This window comes from Pygoscelis adeliae, unplaced genomic scaffold (genome assembly GCF_000699105.1).
Source record: "Pygoscelis adeliae isolate BGI_AS28 unplaced genomic scaffold, ASM69910v1 Scaffold480, whole genome shotgun sequence".
Classification (NCBI taxonomy): Eukaryota; Metazoa; Chordata; class Aves; order Sphenisciformes; family Spheniscidae; genus Pygoscelis; species Pygoscelis adeliae.
In genome coordinates this window covers 68131-75180 of record NW_008823926.1, presented here as the reverse complement: position 1 = coordinate 75180, position 7050 = coordinate 68131, and the positions used below count along the sequence as shown (strand labels likewise).

The following is a 7050-nucleotide window of genomic DNA, read 5'->3' as shown; positions in this document are numbered from 1 at the left end:
TGCCCTTTCCATTCCCTCTCCCCCTGCCAAGCGCAATCAGACCCGTCCTGTTCGGCCCTCCGTCACTGCCAGCGCAGGGAGGGAGAGGATGGGGAGAGAAAAACACGTGCAAATTGATTAGCAACCCCCCTCCTCGGCCTTCGCTTCAGTCCCTGATGGCATGGCAGGTGGCACCGCCGAGCGCTCGGCCCCACGAGCAGGCAGAGGATGAGCGGGGCTGATTTCAAGCCGTGCCGAGGACACGGGCAGATCGATATTTGCCGAACGGGAAAGGGAACAACCGCTGGAGGAAAAAAAAAAACGTTTTGGTTTTCAGCATAAGAAGAGGGTATCACAGCTAGTGGAAAGGAAAGGAGATAAAACCCTAAATCTACATGACAGTGTCTCCTGAGCTCAGCCTTGTGTGCTCAAGCTGAAAATCCACATCGTGACAGGTATGAAAAGCTGCGGCTCCAGTTTAGAGGTTTTCTTTGTGGCTGCTCTCTCCACCCTGCCACCCTTCGCCCTGTGCCCCCACCAGGCACCGCAGGTTACTTAGGCTGTGACCGGTGGCAGATTTGAACACACCAGTTTTAAGCCCTGAGATAAAAGCACTGATTTTTCCTCCTCTGTTTTTTTTTCATGTTTCTTCAATAGGTTTACCCTCACTGCAGGCAGAGAAAGGTACTGGTCAGAAAAGAAGTCAGCATGTGGCGTCTCTGCGGCGGGGTTAGACGAGGCAGGAACAGCCCGGGCTCCATCGCGGGAGGTTGCACGGCCACAGCAGCTTGTCTGAGCAATCCTTCTGTGAAAGGAGAACCTCACCTGGCAGAGGGCGAGCAAAGGTAGGGATTCCTGCCAACCCCCTGAATGTCTGCTCTCAGACAGCGTATTTTCTCCATCAGCTCTAATGTAGTCCATTAAGTAACATAAACAAATTAATTTTACTTATTTGTTATGGGAACACCAAGGAAATATCCATGTGGGTTCCTGAACCAGCTGCCGAGGTAACTGCTGGTGGATGCGGGGCAATTCCCAAGTGTGGCAGGGATGGAGCCTGGAAATTCCTCCTTTTTCGGTTGGGATGCATCCTCCCGGCGCACGATCCCGGAGGGAGGCGGCGCTGACTCTGCAGCCTGCACCAATTCCTCCCGGGGAGGCAGACGTCAGGCAGCCCGCCCTCCCCACCGCCAGCCATGAGATTCATTTCAGTCCTATTGTTCGTGCAGCAGCCGCGGGTTTGAGTCGAGATCAGAGCTGCATTGTGCCAGGCACTAAACAAGCACATAACAAGTGACAGCCCCCCTCGGCTACAGTCTGTCTAATCAGGACATGCAGAAGGTGGGAGAAGGGATTTATTGTTATCCCTGTCTTACTGCTGAGCCAGAGGCAAAGCCGGGGACCGCAGCTGGATTTTCCAAGGCTCAAGGTGCAGCTTGTTGTTTCCCCTAATTTAGTGTAGCGGCCTCAAAAAAGCGGTCCCGCTTTTCTCCCCCTCCCTTGCTTTTCTCCCCCTGCTCCTCTGCAGCCAAGGAGCCGTGGGGACGCGTCAGTCCAGACAGCTCATTTGAAGGGAAAGCAACCCAAGAAAACAAAGAAATAAGTATGGTTTTCCATCAATTCAGTTGAAACAACTCCCGCTGTGGCCACGGGATCATTAGAGCTGGTAGACAAGGAGGAGGGGTGTCCCCGGGGGCGGGTGGCAGCGCGGCATCACATCATGCATCGCCGACGGTTACGGCAGGTCAGGGCAAACTGGTCCCCAGCCCAGTGCCTCGTCCCTGCGGTCGGTACAGGAACGTACTGGGGCTCTGCGATGGGGTGGCACCAAGAGGAGGGAAGCCCGTCTTAAAGGCAGCTTCATTTTCTCCCAAATACCTGGGAATTTGGCCCGTTAAAGTGGGTTTGATAAATAGCGACTCTGCCGTGGTTGCCCGCTGCACTGTGGCTCATCCCCTTTCCCGCGATCCTAGTTCAAGTTTGTCAGGAGTTTTTATTTGGTTGAGCAAGTAGACTAGTCACGCCTAACACTTCTATGAGGTTACACGGACCCGAAAACTTGTCCCTCTGTGTGGTGCTTGTCAAGGCAAAGTGTTCTTCAGCGCCTTTTTCCAGCCAAGAAACAGGATCACTCACTCAGAAAAGTAGGTGCTGGAAAAAAAAAGAGAAAAAAAAGTCACCTTGATATTTACAGAAGAGATCTATATTTATTGATAAAGAGGCCTGACAGAGCTGGTAATTCCCTGGGAATTAAGGGGAAGGGAATTGCTGTGCGGGAAGAGAGCTTGTAAAGTGGGTAACACCGTGAAGTGCAACGCCAGCCGATTATCCCAGCAGCTGGGCTGGGGTGGGTGGGAGCTCCTGCCGAGCGAACTGAGCCCCGGGACGGAGAACAGCTAACAGCGGGAGCTGGGGGAGCCCTTTCCCGCTCGCCAAAAGCAGCTGTTGACGTCCATTAGGCCGACGGTGTAAGCGGATGCCCCAGAAAACCGGCACAGCCCTGGAGGGCCCGTAACTCCACACCAGGCTGAACATTAAGGAACTAATTTTAACTTCTAAGCAGCATCCTTTCTGCCAGCCATGGAGGGATTAGAGTAACAGTTTTTGAAATTATTTAAAAATAACATCAGACTTAATCATAGCTATTTATTAAATCCATTATCCTCTGTCAGTTATGGGACACTGATTTATTCAGCTGCGGAAACTATAATCACCTATGGCCAAAAATCTTACTTTTTTTTTTCCCTAACGGGGCACAGTAATAATTATTCCTTTAGTCCCTGAATCTGTAACTCAAGGAACTGAAACAGAGAAATCTACGGTGAATTGGGGGATGAGACACAACGGAGTGATGGAGAAACCTTGGAATTACTGAAAAAATACATAATTTTATGTAAATCACGCGTGACCTTGCTCCATGGCACCTAGTAGGAGAAAGGCTAAGGAGCTTTCTGAAGGAGTGGAGTACCTTGTAAATCATATAGGGAAGAGAAACCCCATGAAAACACCAGAAACCCCATATAAATCACGGGGTCTTGAGCCTCTGGATGTCACTTTGCTGTCAGGGACTCCATGTGCAGCTTAGTTAGACAGGGAGAGGAGCTTTCCCGTTCTCCTGCACGCACAGTGCGGCTCCTGCGGTTTCCCTTGCTCTGGCGCCTCCCGTTATCGCAGCTGAGGACAGCATTTCAACAGAAATCAGCGTCTTTGTTTAAAATGTGTATTTAGGGGCTTTTGTTTGAAAGCCATGCCTAGGAAATGCTAAAAAGAGGATTCAACATGCATATTCCACCTGATCCTAGGAGCTGAAGATAATTTTTTGCTAAGCCCGGGGGTGATATTCGTCTCTGTTTCAACTGCTTCACATCTCATACAGGCACTGATTTGTTAATGAGCTTTCTTGGGGGGGGACCCCAGTAATTACATCTCATTGTGCCATCTCCTTTCTGCCACTCCCCAGCTCTGAGGACTGTCCTGGACAAGCCGGTGGGAGCAGCTCCCTGCGCACCAGCGCAGCCCCTGGGCAGCACCATCCAGCTGCTGTGATCCTGCAAGCAGATTTGTTTTAACTGGGGCGGCTTGTATTCGGGGATTAGATACGTAAAAATATGTACTCAAGTTCTGCATGTCAGTCACCTAATCGGTGTGGTTCATTCTTCTGAGGCTGAGGTACACAACCCCCTGGGAAAAAGGGCAACAAGGGGAGGAGGAACGGCAGAGCTCCCTCCTGCCCGCTCCATCTTGTCTGTTCTGCTCCTGAATGTTACAGGCAGAGTAAAGCGAACAGCAGGAACGGAGCATTCCAGCAGGTGATCTTCCAAACACATGCGGTGAAGGACCTGCAGACCTGCTAATGAAGCTGCTGATTGCCCACTTTGAGACCACGGTAATCACAGTCCACGGTGAGGGGTAGGGCTGTGGTTTCACTGGTGTCCTCGCCCAGGGCTGTGGATGGTGGGTCAGAGATGGGGTGGGAAGCAGCCCCAGGCCTGTGCTGGAAGGGATTGACCCAGGGACGGTCCCAGGACGGGGCTGGGATTTGGGGCCCGTTTGCGAGACGAGGCTGGCCCAGTCCCACTGCTGGGGGCTGGGAGACATCCCTGTCCAGGATGAGGTTGTGGCTCCCGATGGTCTCTGGCTAAGCGTAAGGATTTGGTTGGTGGTGGTCCTTGGCTAGAACTAGACATAGAGCCCTGAGGCTGAAGGTTGGAGCTAGGGGAAGACTAACTGATAGACCTGCTTCAGGTTTAGGGTAGGCTCTGAGGGTTTTGGCTGTTCCTGACCTCTGTGTCAGATACATTTGGAGAGCTAAGGTAGGGCAGACAGGGAGGGATGGGCAGGCGCGCTGTTAGTCCCCACGTCCTTCCAGATCTGGGCAGAGACCTGTTTTCTGACTGTTAACGCTCCTCGGGTGTTGGCAGACGCAGCTAAACCCTGGTGGAACAGTTGGCTTAGCCCTCTGTACAGCTGGTCCACCTAAGGCAGAGACACTCGGCAGAGCTCTGTGTCGCTCCATGAGCACGAGTGGCCAAAGTCTATGCCATGGCTTAAAAATTCCCAACCTTGCCAACGGTCTGTGTGGGGTCAATTTGATGCCACATGCCAGAGGTTTCAGGGAATTTTTTCCCCTCTTTTTCCTTTAACAAAAACCTTCAGAAGTTTTGGGGCTGTTTGTTTTGCCTCCGTAATTCCTTGCATTAAAAGAGTGCTACAGTTGGAAAGATGAGCACTGAAAAGTTAGACACCAGAAAGACTTTAACTTTGCTTTCACGTGCATACACTTCCCCGTAGAGTTTTTGATCATATAACCGCACAGACTGTCTTCTGCAGGACCCATGACTCACTGAGCACCTAGTGGGATTTGAAAGCACTTGGCGTCTTCCCCATCAGACCCTCTGTGCCTCACGAGCAGCGACCTGCCCTTGTTTGGTTAGAGACTGGTCGTGTCTCCGTACAGCCAATACCCCTCCAGCCCTCACAAGAATACACTGATCCTCCCCAAGCAAGCAACAGACAACAGCTGAGAATGAGGATACAGCTTTCGTTACAGAACCAGCATTATTTTTTAAATGACTAATAAACACAAAAACATCTTGCAGGCTCCTGGGCCAGGTCTTCATATAACCCTGTGATCCTTCAGCAGGGCTTTCTGATCCGGATACCATTCCTTCCCTAACCACCAGAGATCAGTTTGCTGCTGCTGCTACTGAAATGCAACCCCAAAAGGCAGCACCTGAACCGAGCTCCTCGTTACTCCAAGGCTTGTCACTACAGCGCAAAGGCTGAGGCTCCACAGCGAGCCCTCAAAAGTGGTTTTGTGCGGCCTGTTCCTCTCCCTGCCCTCCGTACATTTACAACCTCCTTCTTTGTAACTGGGAATGTCATTATGGACACCCGGCCTGCTGTGTTTAGCCTGGGATCCCTGGCAGCGCTGAGAGGGAGAGACCAGAGCCTTTCTTCCACGTGGTCTGTATTATATGGGCCGATTTGCCCCTTACCTGCAGACCATTTTCCAATCTGAAACATAGTTACGCTCCCCATCCCTTCAGGCAGGAAAGCTGGACTCTTAGTCTCACTGTAAGATGATGAAGAAACCTGTGTCAGAGCAAGAAACTGAGCCCACACCAACGGCAAACATCCTGCTGAGCCGACAGCTCCCTCCCCATGACCCGTCGCCTGCAGAGCTCGCTGCGCAGCGCTATCGGTTCACCTCACTGCAGAACACATCTCCTTCATTTTCTAAGAGAAGGTTCAAAAACCTCCTTTACCAGATAATGTAATCGTTGTAACGGGATGTGGCTGGACGAACCAGCTGCAGCCCAAGCCGGGCCGTCGCAGCAGGATTTGCAGAGTGCCCTGATGTGCTGGAGAACAGCGTGGCCAGGGACGATACAGGACGGGGCCTACGCTATGGAAACTGCAATGACATTTCATTAAACTCAGCAAGAGGCATCCTAGTTACTCAGGAAGCAATTTGGCTGAGTTCTAGCCGTTGCTGATCTGTCCATGGGCTGAGCGAGCTTGTAGCTATTTAAGGTTTGCCATTTTGACCTGTATCACTTCATGGAGAGATCCGATTGCTCCCTTTGCAGCTCATTCCTCCTATGCGGTCAGAACAGACATTTATGCACGTTACTCACGAGTGAACAGGTCAGAACCCATTATTTATTTGATGCATTTCACGTCCTTCTCTAAGATGTTTGCCTGGGAACTGTTTATAATCTTCATTCACAGATTCAAGTTTTGAAATAATTACCTAAAAAAGCCCAGAAAATATGACTTGCTCCGCATACATTCCTGAGAAGTTAATCACAATTCTCAATATTCAAGACTCAGGCTGGCCACGGTTTCTGTGGTATTATTCTGCTCCCAATGGGACACGCTGAGTTCTTAGAATCAGATTTTCAGGGTGAATAGTCAGTTACAAATTCAAGAGATGGGTGTAACGTGAACTCCCTAATTTTCACCTCGAAGCGGCTGTTTATCTGAATCTTCCTGCTTGGAAACTCTATCCCAAGCGTATTCACCCGAAACATCCACCATGGCAATATTTGCAGAGTAACCACGTCCCAGACACTCCAGCTGAGGCAAATATAGCAGAGAAATACTTAAAGCTGATACAGAAGCAGTTGTCTTTTCGGGCAGTTCACATTCACTGAGCAACTGAAACAAGCAAGACTGTAACACAGCAATATTCTTCATCCTCTCTGCTTGTAGCAAACACAGAATTCATTCATCATAAACATGGGGCCTAGAAATTATTTTAAAATGAAACTTTAATTCCATCACCAACGTAGCTGCTCCTGCCAAGGATTCAGTCTGAGGTTTGTCTGCCAAACACCAGCTCCTCTCACCGACGAAATCCGCCAGTCCACCTTGGCAAGAAGGGCAGAGCCGAAGTTGTGACTTTGAACGAGGGCTTCACTAGATGGTCTTCCTATTTCAGCTTCGTGTCCCTGTGCTCCAGCAGCTGAGTTCATAAAACACCCTATAAGGAAAGGAAAGACAAGGAGAAATCCCCAGGAAACAGCGCGTTATCTGATCTCTCCTGAGGGACCAAAGCTTTCCCAA

At 50.5% G+C, this 7050-nt stretch overlaps 1 long non-coding RNA gene across 1 annotated transcript in view; it reads right to left on the bottom strand.

Moving 5' to 3' along the window:
* Nucleotides 1–6122: 6122 nt before the first annotated feature.
* The window catches only part of LOC103914123, a 2435-nt gene continuing 1507 nt past the window's right edge, over nt 6123–7050 (bottom strand). Inside the window, exon 2 of the long non-coding RNA XR_663450.1 lies at nt 6123–6967. This is a non-coding gene — a long non-coding RNA (uncharacterized LOC103914123). The remainder of the gene's footprint in view (nt 6968–7050) is intronic.